The sequence below is a fragment of the Nerophis ophidion genome, linkage group LG17 (genome assembly GCF_033978795.1).
Source record: "Nerophis ophidion isolate RoL-2023_Sa linkage group LG17, RoL_Noph_v1.0, whole genome shotgun sequence".
NCBI lineage: Eukaryota > Metazoa > Chordata > Actinopteri > Syngnathiformes > Syngnathidae > Nerophis > Nerophis ophidion.
The window spans coordinates 19,931,707-19,952,888 of record NC_084627.1 but is presented as its reverse complement, the minus strand read 5'-3'; the positions used below and the strand labels follow the sequence as shown (position 1 = coordinate 19,952,888).

Sequence of the window (21,182 nt, the reverse complement as noted above, 5' to 3'; positions counted from 1 at the left end):
ATCATGATAAAATGCCTGTGAAACTCGTGGACTCACTGAAGTCTCACGTCACGGGGCAACAGGCACCGTCTTTTAAAAGGCACACACACAGACACTGCTCTCATATGAAACTTATCTCGACTGCATGATGCCAGATATTTGAATCTTTAAGTAAGGCATTTATTACTTTCCCTAATAACTACCGGTAATTACATTTATTAAAAGAGTAATCCCATTAGTATTCCAATTACCTTTTTGTAAAGTAAGGAGTAACTACAATTCATTACGTTTTAAGTGTAATTTTAGAACACAGCCTGTCACACAGCACCAGGTTGGCGTTCCTGGTTAAGATATGTGTGTGTATGTCCTATAATAATGTTTACCTATACAAACACCATTGCTAAATGTCAATTATATTCGCATTGCTGCTGCTGTTTAAACATGTCCTCTTAAACCATGGCACTTTATTTCACATTTTGTTCTTTTGTGTTTTGTAATCTTAATAATTGAGCATAGCTAAATGTTTTATTTAAAGAAGATTATATCTGACTTTATTCAAAAATATTTTCAAGGCTTTTTCTTTTTTCTTATCTGAAAACACCTCTTAAAGCCTGGTGTATACTCTCTCGCCACGTAGTTTGTCTTGTTTGATGTATAGATATTCCTTGGGGTGTGAGTCTGTTTACGTCGTGGCCATTCGTTTTGATTCGAAAAATTATTTTACATAAAAATGTACTTTTCCCAATTTTTGGTTTGAAAATTAAAAAAACAAAAAACGGAAAATTGAGTGGAAAACTACTTTCTCTATTCCCTGTTCAATTTGAATGCATTGGACATATGCGTGTATTGGTATGCACATGCTCTGTGGATTGGTATGCACATGCTCTGTGTCTCTTTTCAGATGCTCGTTTGTGATTAACCCGGAACAACACAAGAAAAAGACAAAGAACGGTGACAGTTGTGTCATATAAAAATGTTCTCACTGTCAAAAGTTACCGTCTGTTTTTTAAAGTCCAGAGACATGGGAAGTGACACATTTTATCGGTTCTCTATCGTTAAGGCAAACGTCGCTCTTCTTCTGTTGTTGTTGTTTAGGGCATACTTGCCAACCCTCCCAATTTTTCCGAAAGACTCAGGAATTTCAGTGCCCTTCCCGAAAATCTCCCGGGACAACCATTCTCCCGAATTTCTCCTGATTTCCACATGGACAACCATATTGGGAGCGTGCCTTAAAGGCAGTGCCTTTAGCGTCCTCTAAAATCTGTCGTCACGTCCGCTTTTCCTCCATACAAACAACGTGTCGGCCCAGTCACATAATATACGCAGCTTTTACAGACACACATAAGTGAATGCAACGCATACTTGATCAACAGCCATACAGGTCACACTGAAGGTGGCCATATAAACAACTTTATCACTGTTACAAATATGCGCCGCACCGTAACACAACATAAACACAACCGAACAAATACCCAGAACCCCTTGCAGCACTAACTCTTCCGAGAGGCTACAATATAAACCCCCACTACCACCAAAACCCGCCCCAAAACCCCGCCCACCTCAACCCCCCCCCCCCCCCCCCCCACCCCCCCCCCATCTCCTGGATTTGGAGGTCTCAAGATTGGCAAGTATGGTTTAGGGTCACTTATAGATGAGAAGTTGAAAAGAAACACTGCGCATGTGCAAACTGTGCATATGTCCAAACCTTGAACAGAGAATAGAGAAACACGTTTTCCACTCGGTTTAATACCCATTTTTTGATTTTTAAAAACATCAATAAAATCAAATAACAGATAATGATTAATGGATAATGATCAGTTTTCCTTTTTTTTAATTTTCAAACCAAAAATCAGAAAAAGTGGATTTTTGTGCATAACTATTTTTCTATTCCAAACAAAAAATATATGGCCGCGACGCACATGGACCAGGGTAGTACCAGACTTGCAAATTCTCTTCCAAAACACTAATGACCACGGTCTCCAGAAGGAGCAAATGCTGCTGTCGTTGACTAGCTACTGCATTTCCTTCTTGTGACAATAGACGACAACCACAACATGAGGACATCGTTACCTACACTGGAACTAATCATTCGTAATCATCCATTTTATTTTAATGGACGATTTACTTATAAGCCAAATGAAAACACTTTTATGAAGATGGACTGTGCAATTTCTGAACGAGTCACGGCAAATTACGTTATTATTATATGGAACACTAATCGGCCATTAGAGACGTGACAAGAGAGAGTTATCATGTAAATACAACTGTTAAATAACTGTTGTAAGTTTACAACATGCTGGTCTAAAATTGTAAGGTCATGTTCGGAGTTCACAAATGTTTGTAAAGATACCGTGCCTGAATATATCCATTTATGGGTTAGTTTATGGGTCAAACTATATCGGGATATGACTTTTGGTCAATATCGTCCAGCCCTACAATTGAGTTAGTGACAGTGCCTGTACAGTTTAGGGATGTTCTCAGTGTTTAATTGAGCGATGCAGTAAGCCTTATGATGGCATTGCGTTAAATGTATGAGTGCACATGTGTATGTGGTTTCAGGGTAAAAAATGACATTGTGATATTTAAGACTTTTCTTATTGCTACAAATTTTTTCTGTGCTAGAATGTTTTTTCATTTAGTAGTAGAAGTGTTACTTTTGAAAAAGCCAAGCTGCTTTAGATAGGATTAACTTGCAAGATTCCTTGAAATCTGACATGACATGCAGACGATCAGTTCAGACTTCAAAGCCTGATTTAAAGTTCTCTGGTGCAGACCAGCCTTGGCTAGGATCATTACATGTGGAGGTAACATTGATTCAGAGTTGTGTTATGCAAGAAAAACCTGCTCCTGTCCCTGATTTGAATCTCACTTCAATCCAGGGGGGTCTCTATCATGTAGCTTGCTGTTGCATGTATACATTCCTTTTCCAGGTCAGTCTACAAGTGACAAGAATACTTGGAATGTTAAAAGCAAGAGAACAGCATCAGAAGAAAAGTTATACTTTTTAAGTAGATCACACACTCTCTGTGAATAACGCTCTTTGATTAAACATGCATTGATTAAAATAGCAGTATTAACATGCTATGATAACACAAACAAACAAATGTGTTGGAAATTGCTATGAAACAGAATAGGATTAAAAAGGAATTGCTTCTACTCCTTTTTGGACCTGTTGAAATGGAAATATGTGATGCACAAAATTGTAACTGTATGCATGTTTGAAACTAATACTAATACCAACAGTCGTTATTGTGCAGCTAAGAGTAATGTCACCAAAGAAAGTACAGAAAAAAACACCAAAAGAAACCGCCACGCCCTGGCTGCTTGGTACAAAATGGTCGAGTTTAGAATGGGAGAACTGGAAAATTAGCCATGTGTATCGATTATGTGAAGCAACTCTAAATATGAGCAGAGATAGACAGAGGCCAATAGGTGTCAACATGAAACACAGCAATGACCCAAAACAAGAGCACTGAAACCCCGCAAAAACAACTGCAAGAAAAATTTTTGCAAGTTCACGGAACAAAGCGGAAGATAACCATGTTGCCAGCGGAGCGGGCTAAATTAAAAGGTAACTTTTCTTTGTGTCTTTGTTCAAACTATCCAACAACATTATAAAGCAATCCTGCTCATCATAACTTTAAAAACGTATATCCCTGAGGTCTGGTTCCCCAATGTTTCGTGGAATTGCAGCATTTCTCTTACCCAGTTGTTTATAATGTGTTGTTTGTGGGCAATTTTAGCATTTACAGGATTCTTTGTTGGCATTCATTTTTAATCTTGCAGCGTTCATGTAGTTGCAGAATTTCCTTGTTGCATTCATTTCAGTATCTGACAATTTTCACAAAAAAATATGTGATCATCATTGCTCATTAATGCTTTTTAATGCCAATCACAAACGCAGAACCCTTCTAGCTGACACTGTTTTTATTGCTATCCCCCGGCTGACAAGCCGCTAGAAGCTAATTATATGTCTCCATACGCAGTGTGGAGCTTCTCCCCAAAGTTAATAACAATTAACTTCATTACAGCAAATAAACCGTATTTCTTTGTAGAGATCGAACAATATGTTTTTTTCAGGGGCAATACCGATTATTAGTAGTTAAAGTTGCTGATAACTGATATTTGGAGCCAATATTCATTTGCAGAAAAAGTTAGCTAAACATGAATTGTATTCATCAGTAAACAGCTGGACAAGGCTCTAAGTTGTTTTTTTGAACATTAATTTTTTATTCGAAAATGTTGTACCATTAGCGACAGTGTATTATGAGGCGCTAATGTTGGTGAATTGAGCAAAAACAACAGCAGTGGATTTCACAAACACCTTTATTAGGTGTTTCTAATGAAGGGGGTCGTCAACATTTAAATTTCAAAATACGGGATATCTCCTGGGAAAAGCGGGGTACTGTATGTATAGGGTAGCGGGGGTAGCACCCCTCTGTGCGTCGGTTGAGGTGGGCGGGCTTGGTGGGACGGGTTTTTGTTGGTAGCGGGGTTGTATAATGTAGCCCGGAAGAGTTTGGGATACATGGGATTCTGGGTATTTGTTATGTTGTATTTATGTTGTGATACAGTGCAGATGTTCTCCGAAATGTGTTTGTCATTCTTGTTTGGTGTGGGTTCACAGTGTGGCGCATATTAGTAGGGGAGTAAAGTTGTTTATATCATAACCCTCAGTGTAACCTGTATGGCTGTTGAGCAAGTATGCCTTGCAGTCGCTTATGTGTGTCTGCAGAAGCCTCATACGACATGTGAATGGGCTGGTAAGCTGTTTGTTACTGTTGTAGAGGGCGCTAAACGCATTGTCATCGTAGCACGCCCTTATTATTGTTGTTTGGGTGAAAACCAGCAGACAGTCGAGAGAATGGTTGCTCTGAAACTCGGCAGTCTCCCGGGAAAAATTTAGATGGTTGGCAAATGTGATGTTGTCATGAGGCATTCAAATAAAACTCGCAGGCAGCACCAATATTACATTTTCAAATTAAAGGCCTAAATGAGATTTTCTTATTCAAACGGGGATAGGAGGTCCATTCTATGTGTCATACTTGATCATTTCACGATATTGCCATATTTTTGCTGAAAGGATTTAGTAAAGAACATCGACGATAAAGTTTGCAACTTTTGGTCACTAATAAAAAAGCCTTGCCTGTACCGGAAGTAGCAGACGATGTGCGCGTGACGTCACTGGTTGTAGAGCTCCTCACATCCTCACATTGTTTACAATCATGGCCACCGGCAGCTAGAGCGATTCGGACCGAGAAAGCGACAATTTCCCCATTAATTTGAGCAAGGATGAAGGATTCGTGGATGAGGATAGTGAGAGTGAAGGACTAGGGAAGAAAAAAAAAAAAAATTTAAATAAAAAAAAAAAAAAAAAAAAGCGAGGGCAGTGGGAGCGATTCAGATGTTATTAGACACATTTACTAGAATAATTGTGGAAAATCCTTATCTGCTTATTGTGTTACTAGTGTTTTAGTGAGATTACATTGTACCTGAAAGTCGGAGGGGTGTGGCCAAGGGTGTGGTGACCGCCAGTGTCTCTGAGGGAAGCCAAGCAGCTGCAGGAGGATGCAAGCTCCGCTCATGTCTACGGTAAGAGCCGACTCATAACCACAATTTTCTCACCGAAACCTGCCGGTTGACATGTGGTCGGGAACAATGTTCGCTTGACCGCTCTGTTCCATAGTAAAGCTTCACCTTCAAGAATTTTAAACAGGGAAACACTGGCTGTGTTTGTGTTGCTAAAGACAGCTGCAATACACCGCTTCCCACCTTCATCTTATATCGTATATGCGTGACGTCACGGGCTGTTAGAAAATATGAGCGCTGCACACACACACAGCTAAAAGTCGTCTGCTTTAACCGCATAATTACAGTATTTTGGACATCCGTGTTGTTGAATCTTTTGCAATTTGTTCAATTAATATTGGAGAAGTCAAAGTAGAAGATGGAGTTTGGAAGCTTTAGCCTTTAGCCACACAAACACACGGTGATTCCTTGTTTAAAATTCCCGTAGGTGAAACTTTACTATGGATCACAGCGAACATGGATCCCGACTGAATGTCAACCAGCAGGTTTTGGTGAGAAAATTGTGGTAAAAAGTCACTTCTTACCGGAGATCAGCTGAGCTTGTGCCGCCCATAAAGCTGCTGTCGACTTCCCTGAGACACTGCGCGTCAAGACACCCGTGGACACACACCTCCGACTATCAGGTACTGTTAGACTCACTAAAACACTAGCAACACAATAGAAAGATAAGGGATTTCCCAGAATGATCCTAGTAAATGTGTCTAAAAACATCTGAAGCCGTCCCAATGCAATCGCGTTTTTATTTTTTTTAACTTTTTTTTTAAAACATTTTCTAGTCCGTTGCTATCAATATCCTCAAACACAAATCTTTCATCCTCGCTCAAATTAATGGGGAAATTGTCGTTTTCTCGGTCCGAATAGCTGTTTTTGTTGTAGGCTCCCAGTAAAAACAATGTGAGGATGTGAGGAGCCATCAACATGTGACGTCATCGTCTGCGACTTCCGGTAAACGCAGGGCTTTTCTGTTAGCAACAAAAGTTGCGAACTTTATCGTGGATGTTCTCTACTAAATCCTTTCAGCAAAAATATGGCAATATCGTGAAATGATCAAGTATGACACATAGAATGGACCTGCTATCCCCGTTTAAATAAGAAAATCTCATCTCAGTAGGCCTTTAATACATAGCCCAAAGCAAAAAAAAACTTTGTATGCTGTTATTTCATTTTAAATTTCAAAAAGTCTTGTGGGTCCCATACATTTCTTTATTTTGTGAAACAGGTCAAAATGGCTCTTTGAGTGGTAAAGGTTGCCGACCCCTGTTCTACACTGTAAAAACTGAAATCTAAGTAAGATGAAATATCTCAAATAAGGGTGATATTTGCTTATTTTCTGTCTGATAAGATATTTCTTCACACTAAGCAGATTTTATGTTCGAGTGTTTACTTGTTTTAAGTGTTTTGGTTCTAAATGATCTCAGTAAGATATTACAGCTTGTTGCTGACATTTGATGACCTATATTGAGTAAAATATGCTTGAAACTAGAATATCAACTGTTGCAAAGCTGTGTCATCAACACTCACAAGTATAAATCCACTTTTTTAAAGTAATAATTTCTTAGTTCAAGTATGAAAAAAAAAAATTGTGATGCCAAGCGCATATCATTATGTCAAGGTAATGGCACTAGCATTTACTTCATTTAAGAATATTTTTCAACGTAACGTTTTTAGCATTCAATCAGACATTATTGCGAAGTTTTGTATTAGTGTGCCTAAAAATAGATATACCGGCTCCCAGACACATATTTTTTTTCTCTAAATGTGGTCCCTGAGTCAAAATAATTGCCCAGGCCTAGGGGTGTAACGGTACACAAAAATTTCGGTTCGGTACGTACCTCGGTTTAGAGGTCGCTGTTCGGTTCATTTTCGGTACAGTAAGAAATCAACAAAATATACATTTTTTGGTTATTTATTTACCAAATTTGTAAACAATGGCTTTATCCTTTTAACATTGGGAACACTATAATAATTAAGCCCACGTTAATCCACATCAAACTGCCTCAAGTTGTTGCTTTGATTAAATAAAATGAAAAAACCTTTCTTCTACATATAAAAAGTTTAACATTAAACAGTTTCCATTGAAACTCTTTAATGTCAATTCATCATGCTTAATTTATTACAGCATTTGGGAAGCCTGTAGTTGACTTTTATTATGTAAATGTTGTATTTTTATCAACATGTGATGGCAGGGACCCTGTTATTCAAAACTAGGCTGTTACATTACTAATGATTCATGTAACTATAGCTGAAAAATAGTACAATTGCAATAGGAGAGACTATTCATGCCTAAACACAACGGAGTTCAATGAAATAACATACAGATAGGGCTTTGCTGCACCTAAAAAACACGCACACACGCACGCACGCACGCACGCACGCACACGCACGCGCACACGCACACGCACACACACACACACACACACACACACACACACACACACACTCACACACACACACAGAAAAATGAGCTAACGTTACGCTAAAAACTAATTAGCCTTCATCTCAAGCCTATAATGTGAGCGAGCTGAGCTGCAGTTTAAGTTTCTAGAAGGTCAACGGGCTCATAGTGATGTTTGTAATAGTTGTGACTGGGAAGTGTTTAGTATAATTTGGGTAGAGTTCGCTCCTCCCCTGCTAGACGAATATCTGCTTGACGCTAAAGCATTGATTACATCGTTCTGAAGTCTGAATACGCACTGCTGATTGGCTGTTACATCGCTCTGAATACGCACTGCTGATTGGCTTTGTATGTAACCAATCAGATGGTTGTGTGGGCGGGACAATGAGGCAGAGACAGAGGCATAAAGCAGAGCAGCTTGTGAAGACTTCTGCTTCCGAACTTGTTTGGTTCGCCCGCGTGCCGAACCGAAACCCCCGTACCGTTCGATACAAATACACGTACCGTTACACCCCTAGGCCTGACCTATATTGAGTAAAACATGCTTGAAACTAGAATATCAAGTGTTGCAAAGCTGTGTCATCAACACTCACAAGTATAAAACTGCTTTTTTTTAAAGTAATAATTTCTTACTTCAAGCATGAAAAAAAAAATTGTGATGCCAAGCGCATATCGTTATGTCAATGTAATGCCACTGGCATTTACTTCATTTAAGAATATTTTTCAACATATTGAGCAAAAAGGTCTCTTTTTTTTCTTCCTAGAAAAGTATACTTGTTATTAGTGAGAATATACTTATATTAAGTAGGAGTGTAACGGTATGTGTATTTGTATTGAACCGTTTCGGTACGGGGGTTCCGGTTCGGTGCGGAGGAGTACCGAACGAGTCTCACACGGACATATGAAGTAGCCGCCAATGCTAAAGTCTTAACAAGCTGCTCCGCGTCGTTCTGCCTCTGTGTCTGTCTGTACACAGCACCCTGCATTGTCACGCCAACACAACCATCTGATTGGTTACATACAAAGCCAATCAGCAGTGCGTATTCAGAGCGAAGTAGTCAGCGCTTTAGCATAGAGCACGATCAGAAATGTGTTTAGCAGGGGAGAAACGGACTCTTCCCAAATTATACTAGACACTTCCTAGTCAACTAATTTCTAAACATCACTATGAGCCCGTTGACCTTCTAAAACAAACTGCAACTCAGCTCGCTCGCAGTTCTGGCTTTAGGTGAAGGCTAGTTAGCTTTTAGCGTAACGTTAGCTCATTTTGCGCCGTGTGCGTGCGTGCGTGCGTGCGTGCGTGTGTGTGTGTGTGTTACGGACAGTGTTAATTGAGGTGTGTTGAAGCAGCAAAAAAGGACATTATGTTAAATGAAGAGTTTCTGTCTCTGATAGTGTATATAATAATGTAAGTGCATCATAAAACCTACATTAACTCCATGGTGTTCAGGGATGAATAGTCTCTCCTATTGCAATTGTACTATTTTTCAGCTATAGTTACATTAATCATTAGTAATGTAGCAGCCTAGTTTTGAATGGCAGGGAGCCTGCTATCACATGTTGATAAAAATATAACATTTACATAATAAAAGTCAACTACAGGCTACCCAAATGCTGTAATAAATTAAGCATGATGAGTTGATTTGAAACTGTTTAATGTTGCACTTTTTATATGTAGAAGAAAAGTTGTGTCATTTTATTTAATCAAAGCAACAATTTGAGGCAGTTTAATGTGGATTAACGTGGGCAGAATTATTAAAGTGTTCCCAATGTTAAAAGGATCAAGCCATTGTTTACAAATTTGGTAAATGAATAACCAAAAAATGTATATTTTGTTGTTTTCTTACTGTACCGAAAATGAACCGAACCGTGACCTCTAAACCGAGGTACGTACCGAACCGAAATTTTTGTGTACCGTTACACCCCTAATATTAAGGTATTTTTAGGTTCATTGAGGTTAGCTAATTTTGCTTGTTTTGGAAAGTCTTGACAAGCTGAATTTTCTTGTTCTCTTGGCAGATAATTTTGCTTAGTTCAAGTAAAATACCCCTCTTTTTTGTATTTTTTTTTCTTGTTTTTGAACAATGACTTTTTGCAGGGTAGGCCGTATCTGTATTGACTGGATCTCTTTTTTCACATTGTTTGCCAGGGTTTACTTAATTTTACACTTACTGTAAATGCCACATTCCTTTACCCCAAAGTTCATAATAGTGTTTACTTTTTTTTAAATCATAATTACCACTGTCATATCAGTGCTTCTAGTAATAAATAAAATAACAGGAAACCACCAAAACAAACCGCAAAGCCTCAGCGCTCTTGTGTCTATTATGCCATAACCACGCCCATATTGAATGGGCAGCTAGCATCTTTTAGCCAGGAGCTGTAACGGACCCCCTTTGTCAATAAAACACACCACCCGTGAACATGTCCACGCATAAAGGAAGACGTGGAGCCAAAACACCCAGCTGCGTGCCTCTACCCACGCGTGTAAAACTGACAACAATGCTGACGCAAACTTTGCGGCTAACCGGCCAGGCTAATGCTAACCCCAACAACAGCGCACTCGCTTCATAAAAAACAACACTTTTCTTGTCGAGTTCAGCAAATAGTCTGCTAGATTTGTGTCACAGCTCAATTGTCCCGCCGAATATTTTTTTTAACCAAAGTCCTTTGTTTGTGTGCTCTGGTTAGCAGTAAAAGCAGCATCTTCAGCAACCGGCTTATAATGAGATTAATGCTCACCCGAATTGAGGATGTGTTTCCTGGGGAGGAACCCGGGCTCACCTCCTGATCTCACACCGGTCGCCTCATGTGTGTGTTCCTATTTTTTTTTTTTTTTAAAGGGGGGAGCAAGTGTGAAGGGGATGATTAGCTGTGGAGTTACGACTCCAACGTAGGCAGCAGACCGAGAGGAAAGGGGAATGCAGGAATGTGACGTTTAGTCCGGTTTGCTGCCACTGGTGACACGTGCAAGACAGCGCGGTGCATCATGGGAAATTGAGTTTACTGTGCTTTTTTGTTTGTTTTTGGACCAGCTCAGGAATTCATCTTCCTAAACAACCAAACACTAAATCAGTAGTTATCAACATTTTTTCAGTGATGTGCCCCCTGTGAACATGTTTTTCAATTCAAAGCATTTTTGGTTGAAAAAAAGAGATAAAGAAGTAAAATACAGCACTATGTCATCAGTTTCTGATTTATTAAATTGTATAACAGTGCAAAATATTGCTCATTTGTAGTGGTCTTTCTTGAACTATTTGGAAAAAAAGATATAAAAATAAGTAAAAACTTGTTGAAGAATAAAAAAGTGATTCAATTAGAAATAAAAATTTCTACACATAGAAGTAAACATCAACTTAAAGTGCCCTCTTTGGGGATTTTAGTAGAGATCCATCTGGATTCATGAACTTAATTCTAAACATTTCTTCACAAAAAAAGAAATCTTTAACATCAATATTTATGGAACATGTCCACAAAAAATCGAGCTGTCAACACTGAATATTGCATTGTTGCATTTCTTTTCACAGTTTATGAACTTACATTCATATTTTGTTGAAGTATTATTCAATAAAAACATGTATAAAGGAGTTTTGAATTGTTGCTATTTTTAGAATATTTAAAAAAAATCTCACGTACCCCTTGACATACCTTCAAGTACCACCAGGGGTACGCCTACCCCCATTTGAGAACCACTGCACTAAACAACGATGGTGGTCAAAAAATCGATTCACATTCAAATCACAATTTGTATTTATTCCGAAATAAAGATTTCTACACATAGAAGTAAACATCAACTTAAAGTGCCCTCTTTGGGGATTGTAATAGAGATCCATCTGGATTCATGAACTTAATTCTAAACATTTCTTCACAAAAAAAGAAATCTTTAACATCAATATTTATGGAACATGTCCACAAAAAATCGAGCTGTCAACACTGAATATTGCATTGTTGCATTTCTTTTCACAGTTTATGAACTTACATTCATATTTTGTTGAAGTATTATTCAATAAAAATATGTATAAAGGAGTTTTGAATTGTTGCTATTTTTAGAATATTTAAAAAAAATCTCACGTACCCCTTGACATACCTTCAAGTACCACCAGGGGTACGCCTACCCCCATTTGAGAACCACTGCACTAAACAACGATGGTGGTCAAAAAATCGATTCACATTCAAATCACAATTTGTATTTATTCCGAAATAAAGATTTCTACACATAGAAGTAAACATCAACTTAAAGTGCCCTCTTTGGGGATTGTAATAGAGATCCATCTGGATTCATGAACTTAATTCTAAACATTTCTTCACAAAAAAAGAAATCTTTAACATCAATAATTATGGAACATGTCCAAAAAAATCTAGCTGTCAACACTGAATATTGCATTGTTGCATTTCTTTTCACAGTTTATGAACTTACATTCATATTTTGTTGAAGTATTATTCAATAAAAATATTTATAAAGGAGTTTTGAATTGTTGCTATTTTTAGAATATTTAAAAAAAAATCTCACGTACCCCTTGACATACCTTCAAGTACCACCAGGGGTACGCCTACCCCCATTTGAGAACCACTGCACTAAACAACGATGGTGCTCAAAAAATCGATTCACATTCAAATCACAATTTGTATTTATTCCGATTCTAAATCGATTTATAAGTATCAATTAAAAAATATATACAGTGGGGATCAAAAGTTTACGTACACTTGTAAAGAGCATAATGTCATGGCAGTCTTGAGTTTCCAATCATTTCTACATCTCTTATTTGCTGTGATAGAGTGATTGGAGCACATACTTGTTGGTCACAAAAACATTCATGAAGTCCATGCATCCATCATCCATCCATCCATCTTCATCCGCTTATCCAAGGTCGGGTCGTGGGGGCAGCAGCCTAGGCAGGGAAGCCCAGACTTCCCTCTCCCCAGCCACTTTGTCCAACTCTTCCCGGGGGGATCCCGAGGCGATCCCAGGCCAGCCGGGAGACATAGTCTTCCCAACGTGTCCTGGGTCTTCCCCGTGGCCTCCTACCGGTTGGACATGCCCTAAAAACACCTCCCTAGGGAGGCATTCGGGGGGCATCCTGACCAGATGCCCGAACCACCTCATCTGGCACTTCGTCCAACTCTTCCCGGGGGGATCCCGAGGCAATCCCAGGCCAGCCGGGAGACATAGTCTTCCCAACGCGTCCTGTGTCTTCCCCGTGGAAGTATGCCTCCTGACCAGATGCCCGAACCACCTCATCTGGCTCCTTGCGATGTGGAGGAGCAGCGGCTTTACTTTGAGCTCCTTCCTAATGGCAGAGCTTCTCACCCAAGCACATTCAGGAAGTTTGGTTCTCTTATGAATTTACTATGGATCTTCTGAAAATGTGACCAAATCTGCAGGGTCAAAAGTATACATACAGCAATGTTAATATATGCTTACATGTCCCTTGGCAAGTATTCCTGCAATAAGGCGCTCTTGGTAGCCATTCACATAATTCTGGTTGAATTTTTGACCACTTTTCTTTACAAAATTGGTGCGGTTCAGCTAAATGTGTTGGTTTTCTGACATGGTCTTGTTTCTTCGGCATTGTCCACACGTTTAAGTCAGGACTTTGGGAAGGCCATTCTAAAACCTTAATTGTAGCCTGATTTGGCCATTTCTTTAGCACTTTTGACGTGTGTTTGGGGTCATTGTCCTGTTGGAACACCAAACTGCGAACAAAACCCAACCTCCGGGCTGATGATTTCAGGTTGTCCTGAAAAATTTGGAGGTAATCCTCCTTTTTCATTGTCCCATTTACTCTCTGTAAAGCACCAGTTCAATTGACAACAAAACAGGCCTAGATGGTAGAAATAGTGTTACAAGGATTAAAGACCTCACCTTTAGGTTTTAGAATCCCAAAGTCCTGATTTAAATGTGTGGACAATGCTGAAGAAACAAGTTAATGTCAGAAAACCAACACATTTAGCTGAACTGTACCATTTTTGTCAAGAGGAGTGGTCAAAAATTCAACCAGAAGCTTGTGGATGGCTACGAAAAGCACCTTATTGCAGTAAAACTTGCCAAGGGACATGTAACCAAATATTAACATTGCTGTATATATACTTTTGAACCAGCAGATTTAGTCACATTTTCAGTAGACCCATAATAAATTCATAAAATAACCAAACTTCATGAATGTTTTTTGTGACCAACAAGTATGTGCTCCAATCACTATCACAAAAAAATAAGAGTTGTAGAAATTATTGGAAACTCAAGACAGCCATGACATTATTATCTTTACAAGTGTATGTAAACTTTTGACCACAACTGTACATGCATTGTTGCATTTGAAAATTTATTTTTCATTTTTAATGCTGCTATTTCTAATGGTATTTTTATTGCTCTATTTGTAGGGCAATAATGTTCATTGTTATTTCTCTGTTATTAATGTTTACTTCACTAACTACTTTGCTATCACTTTTCGTATCATATTTGTACATATCTTATTTGCTGATGTTGTTCTGTTGTTATTGTCGTCTCTCTGTCTTATTCCCTTCTTGTCTCCACAATTTCCCCCACGGTCTTCCTTTTATTCCCTTCTTTCTAACCCCTCCTGGTCCGGTCCGGCAGCACAAAACATTAATATAAATTTAATTTACTAAAGTCAAATACAAGTATCCCACACTTCTCTTTTATAAAGTAAATCTGTACAGCAAATATTGGCATCTACATCAACATTATGTATTGCCTGAGTGGCTTCACAGGACAAAAAAAAAAAGATTATAAAACATTTTTGTTGAAATAAAATTGTTGATCCCTTAACTTCTAATTTCAAAGCAAGTACGTTATCCATCATTTTGTACGTAAAAAAGGCCAATAATCGATTCTATAGGTAATTGTATAATGATATCACAAGGAGATTATACATTAAACATGTTCACTGTTACAAGCAGCCGTCTGAGAGCAGCTCTAACTGTGGCCCTCAATGAAAACCAGTCTGACGCCCCGGTACTCTATGGTAAGTACTGTGAGTGTAATTCAAATACTGTTACATCTTGTAATGTGGTACTGTTTTTCATATCAGGGGCAATATGAATATTTTTTTTAATAACTGTAATAACAAATAAGATAAAAGAGATTTGTAGCAAATCATTGTTGACATGAAATTCAAAGCCAACATTATTTAAATATTCTTATTAATATCCCATCCTTATGAATTGCAAAGGGGATGTTTTTTGTTTTTTTCAAATGATTGCATTGGAATGTCATAATTTTTATTGTATAAGCAAACAAGCAAAAAAGTAATATATTTTTTTAAAGATTAAAAAATATATAATTTCACATGAACATATTTTAGAATGGTATATTTTCTGCATTTTTGAACTTCAATATCATATAGTAAAATTATCCAGTGTATCCCTGATTATTCCTGTAGATCTAATTACTATTTGTATACTTACCGAAAATACCATGCACATACAGTACAGGCCAAAAGTCTGGACACACCTTCTCATTCAATGTGTTTTCTTTATTTTCATGACTATTTACATTGTAGATTGTCCCCGAAGGCATCAGAACTATGAACGAACACATGTGGAGTTGTGTACTTAACAAAAAAAGGTTAAATAACTGAAAACATGTTTTATATTCTAGTGTCAGGTTCAAACACTGATGACATTTATTAAACGAGACAAAAAGCAAGGAATTAAACAGAGACAGAATTAAATTTGGCTCAATTTGAGGAGAAACTTCTGGGCTGTACTCTTGTACAGTCTCCAGCACGCTCTGGCGAAAGATTGTACGCCACCTGTTTTATTTGGACTTTCCCTGATTACATGGCAACAGCTGTTTCTAAGGGACATGGGTCGTAAACAGCCATCGCCTTTGATTACAACAGTTCAAAGAAAAGGTCATAAAACAGTTCATCGAAAAGGTTTTAAAAGAGTTCAAACAAGCGGTGCCTGGAGGGTAGTCAGGCCCTGCTTCCTCTTCGCTTTGTAGTTCGTGGGTCAGACAATATCTTTCTGTTGATTACAATACATGAAAGAAAAACTTGTTTATTTTTTTGCAAATAATAATTAACTTAGAATTCCATGGCTGCAACACATGCCAAAGTAGTTGGGAACGGGCATGTTCACCACTGTGTTACATCACCTTTTCTTTCAACAACACTCAATAAACGTTTGGGAACTGAGGAAACTAATTGTTGAAGCTTTGAAATTGGAATTCTTTCCCATTCTTGTTTAATGTAGAGCTTTAGTCGTTCAACAGTCCGTGTCTCCACTGTCCTTTTTTACGCTTCATAATAGGCCACACATTTTCCATGGGAGACAGGTCTGGACTGCAGGCAGGCCAGGAAAGTACCCGCACTCTTTTTTTACAAAGCCACGCTGTTGTAACACGTGCTGAATGTGGCTTGGCATTGTCTTGCTGAAATAAGCAGGGGCGTCCATGAAAAAGACAGCGCTTAGATGGCAGCATACAGTATGTTGTTCCAAAAGCTGTATGTACCTTTCAGCATTAATGGTGCCTTCACAGATGTGTAAGTTACCCATGCCTTTGGCACTAATGCACCCCCATACCATCACAGATGCTGGCTTTTGAACTTTGCGTCGATAACAGTCTGGATGGTTTGCTTCCCCTTTGGTCCGGATGACACAATGTCGAATATTTCCAAAAACAATTTGAAATGTGGACTCGTCAGACCACAGAACACTTTTCCACTTTGCGTCAGTTCATCTTAGATGATCTCGGGCCCAGAGAAGCCTGCGGCGTTTCTGGATGTTGTTGATAAATGGCTTTCACTTTGCATAGTAGAGCTTTAACTTGCACTTACAGATGTAGCGACAAACTGTATTTAGTGAGAGTGATTTTCTAAAGTGTTCCTTAGCCCATGTGGTGATATCCTTTAGAGATTGATGTCGGTTTTTGATACAGTGCCGTCTGAGGGATCGAAGGTCTCTGTCATTCAATGTTGGTTTCTGGCCATGCCACTTACGTGGAGTGATTTCTTCAGATTCTCTGAACATTTTGATGATACTATGGACCGCAGATGTTGAAATCCCTAAATTTCATGCAATTGCACTTTGAGAAACGTTGTTTTTAAACTGTTTGACTATTTGCTCACGCAGTTGTGGACAAAGGGGTGTACCTCGCCCCATGCGTTCGTGTGAAAGACTGAGCATTTTTTGGGAAGCTGTTTTTATACCCAATCATGGCACCCACCTGTTCCCAATTAGCCTGCACACCTGTGGGATGTTCAAAAATAAGTATTTGATGAGCATTCCTCAACTTTAGCTGTATTTATTTCCACCTTTCCCAACTTCTTTGTCATGTGTTGCTGGCATCAAATTCTAAAGTTAATGATTATTTGCAAAAAAAAAAAATGTTTATCAATTTAAACATCAAACATGTTGTCTTTGTAGCATATTCAACTGAATATGGGTTGAACATGATTTGCAAATCATTGTATTCCGTTTATATTTACGTCTAACACAATTTCCCAACTCATATGGAAACGGGGTTTGTACAATGTAAACAGTAATGAAAAAAAAAAGAAAAAACACATTGAAATAAGAAGGTGTGTCCAAACGTTTGGGCTGTACTGTATATTAACAATCACAAGTCTTAACACACACAATTGTTTAATATCTCATTATCTTTGTTGCATAAATACTGTCATGATCTGTGGCCCAGATCATGTTTTGTTATGTTCTTTTATTTTTGGACTCCCTGAGATCCTGTTCTGTGCACCTCTGGGTTTGTTTTCTATGGGGATTAATTTGGTTCACCTGCCTCTGGTCGGTGGTCGGCACGCTCACCTGCCGTCGACCACTAATCAGAAAACTAGTGAACCAAACAGGAACTCAGGGAGTCCAGAAATAACACAACATAACAAAACATGATCTGGGCCATGGATCATGACAGGAATAAATAGCTTTCTGATTAGTGGTCGACTGCAGGTGATCGTGCTGACCAGGTGAACTGAGGCAGGTAAACCAAATTAATCCCCATAGAAACCAAAACAAACCTAGAGGTGCACAAAACAGGAACTGAGGGCGTCCAAAAATGACAGAACATAACAAAACATGATCCGGGCGACGGATCATGACAAATACATTTAGATAATGTATTTACTGAAATTTATTTTCTTATTCCACTATTTTCATTTTATTTTAAGTTAATTGTACGGAGTGTGAACAATGTTTCTCACATTAGAGAAAAAATAAATAAATACAAAGCTCACTGGGGAAATTCGAACAATGTAAGCATGACCCCTTGTGGATGCGAGGAAAAGTGGAGCCCTGCACTTTTAGAAACCAATAATACAAATGTGTGCACATAAGCACATGACTATAATGTAAAACATCGAGTAACAACTTATCTAAAGATACATTGCAAAAGTTTCAAAGATTCAAAGTAGTTTCTGCTGTTGCCAAGGAAACTATAATAAAGAAATGCTGTATTTAAATCTCAGTCTTCTCTCCAACATTTTGGCTTCTCACCCTTTTTGCAAATGAATCCATGACAGACACCCACGCTGTAACATTGATATGTTTACTGAAAACACGCAAGGCCACTTTATACACATTTATTCTCAATCAATTCACATATACAGCATCACCTTTTCCCATTAGAGATAATATATATACATACTTGTCTACCTACATTAACTTTGATGTAAAGTGTAAAAATAAGTTGTCAACAAGCAAACTGCTGAGGTTTGTGGTGACTCTCTTCACATACAAACTAAACACAACTCATGTTTACATTCTCATAATTGTCAACAATTATTATTGTAGACTTCACTATATTGTACTGAGCAGCCAGAACAGAGACATGTGAATCCTATGATATTGCTATACATCGCAATAACATCTACTTTCTGCTCTATGGTTGTCATTATTTTTTTCCCAGTGTACATTCAGTTCTTATATTGTCAGGGTATTATTGTACCGAGTAGCCAGGATTGAGAAGGATATGTGTCGGTTAGGTCACTATGCTACGACTAGACTTAGGAGAATTACAAACCCCGTTTCCATATGAGTTGGGAAATTGTGTTGGATGTAAATATAAACAGAATACAATGATTTGCAAATCCTTTTTAACCCATATTCAATTGAATGCACTACAAAGACAACATATTTGATGTTCAAACTCATAAACCTTATTTTTTTTTTGCAAATTATAATTAACTTGGAATTTCATGGCTGCAACACGTGCCAAAGTAGTTGGGAAAGGGCATGTTCACCACTGTGTTACATCACCTTTTCTTTTAACGACACGCAATAAACGTTTGGGAACTGAGGAAACTAATTGTTGAAGCTTTGAAATTGAAATTCTTTCCCATTCTTGTTTTATGTAGAGCTTCAGTCGTTCAACAGTCCGGGGGTCTCTGCTGTCGTATTTTACGCTTCATAATGCGCCACACATTTTCGATGGGGGACAGGTCTGGACTGCAGGCGGGCCAGGATAGTGCCCGCACTCTTTTTTTTACGAAGCCACGCTTTTGTAACACGTGCTGAATGTGGTTTGGCATTGTCTTGCTGAAATAAGCAGGGGCGTTCATGAAAAAGACTGCGCTTTGATGGCAGCATATGTTGTTCCAAAACCTGTATGTACCTTTCAGCATTAATGGTGCCTTCACAGATGTGTAAGTTACCCATACCTTGGGCACTAATGCACCCCCATACCATCACAGATGCTGGCTTTTGAACTTTGCGTCGATAACAGTCTGGATGGTTCGCTTCCCCTTTTTGTCCGGATGACACGATGTCGAATATTTCCAAAAACAATTTGAAATGTGTACTCATCGGATTACAGAATACTTTTCCACTTTGCATCAGTCCATCTTAGATGATCTCAGGCCCAGAGAATCCGGCGGCGTTACTGGATGTTGTTGATAAATGGCTTTCGCTTTGCATAGTAGAGCTTTAACTTGCACTTACAGATGTAGCCACAAACTGTATTTAGTGACAGTGGTTTTTTGAAGTGTTCCTTAGCCCATGTGGTGATATCCTTTTAGAGATTGATGTCGGTGTTTGATACAGTGACGTCTGAGGGATCGAAGGTCACGGTCATTCAATGTTGGTTTCCGTCCATGCCGCCTACGTGGAGGGATTTCTCCAGATTCTCTGAACCTTTTGATGATATTATGGTCCGTAGATGTTGAAATCCCTAAATTTCTTGCAATTGTACTTTGAGAAACATTCTTAAACTGTTTGACTATTTGCTCACGCAGTTGTGAACAAAGGGGTGTACCTCGCCCCATCCTTTCTTGTGAAAGACTGAGCATTTTTTGGGAAGCTGTTTTTATACCCAATCATGGCACCCACCTGTTCCCAATTAGCCTGCACACCCGTGGATTGTTCCAAATAAGTGTTTGATGAGCATTCCTCAACTTTATCAGTATTTATTGCCACCTTTCCCAACTTCTTTGTCACGTGTTGCTGGCATCAAAATAAAATGTTAATGATTATTTGCACACAAAAAAAATGTTTATCACTTTGAACATCAAATATGTTGTCTTTGTAGCATATTCAACTGAATATGGGTTGAAAATGATTTGCAAATCATTGTATTCCGTTTATATTTACATCTAACACAATTTCCCAACTCATATGGAAACGGGGTTTGTACATATATAATAATAGGCTCCAGTGCTCTCTGCAATCCCGAAGGGACAAACGGTAGAAAATGGATGGATGGATAATAAAGTACATACTGTACTGTTTACTTGCCGAAGTATCCTTTATAAAGCTGAAATCTACCCAAAATGAGAGTACAGTGGTTCCCAAAAAAGTGATTCAAAATAATATTTTGAGATTGACACAGTTTATCTGTGCATACATTACTAGACTACCCTTTGTAAAACTACATATAGCATTATGAAATACATACAATACTGTTTACTTGTTGAGGTACGTTTTAAAAAAGCTGAATGTACCCCAAATGACAGTACAGTGGTTGCCAAAAAGTAATTCAAATGAATATTCTGGTATTGACATACAGGTATTTCATATGCGCATACATTTTTCTAAAATACCCTTAGAAGAATTACATACTGTATATCATAATAAAATACATACTGTACTGTTTACTTGCTGAAGTACCCTTTATAAAGCTGAAATCTACCCAAAATGACAGGACCGCGGTTGCCAAAAAAGTGATTCAAAATAATATTTTGAGATTGACAGCTTATCTGTGCATACATTACTAGACTTTGTAAAACTACATATAGCGACAGGTGATTAG

At 38.3% G+C, this 21,182-nt stretch overlaps 1 protein-coding gene across 3 annotated transcripts in view; it reads right to left on the bottom strand.

Moving 5' to 3' along the window:
- The window catches only part of ctif (CBP80/20-dependent translation initiation factor), a 125,381-nt gene extending 114,477 nt beyond the window's left edge, over positions 1-10,904 (bottom strand). For all 3 annotated transcript variants that reach the window (XM_061876484.1, XM_061876486.1, XM_061876485.1), the window contains exon 1: positions 10,706-10,904. The gene's annotated coding sequence lies outside the window, so the exon portion shown is untranslated. The remainder of the gene's footprint in view (positions 1-10,705) is intronic.
- Between the last annotated feature and the right edge of the window lie 10,278 nt (positions 10,905-21,182).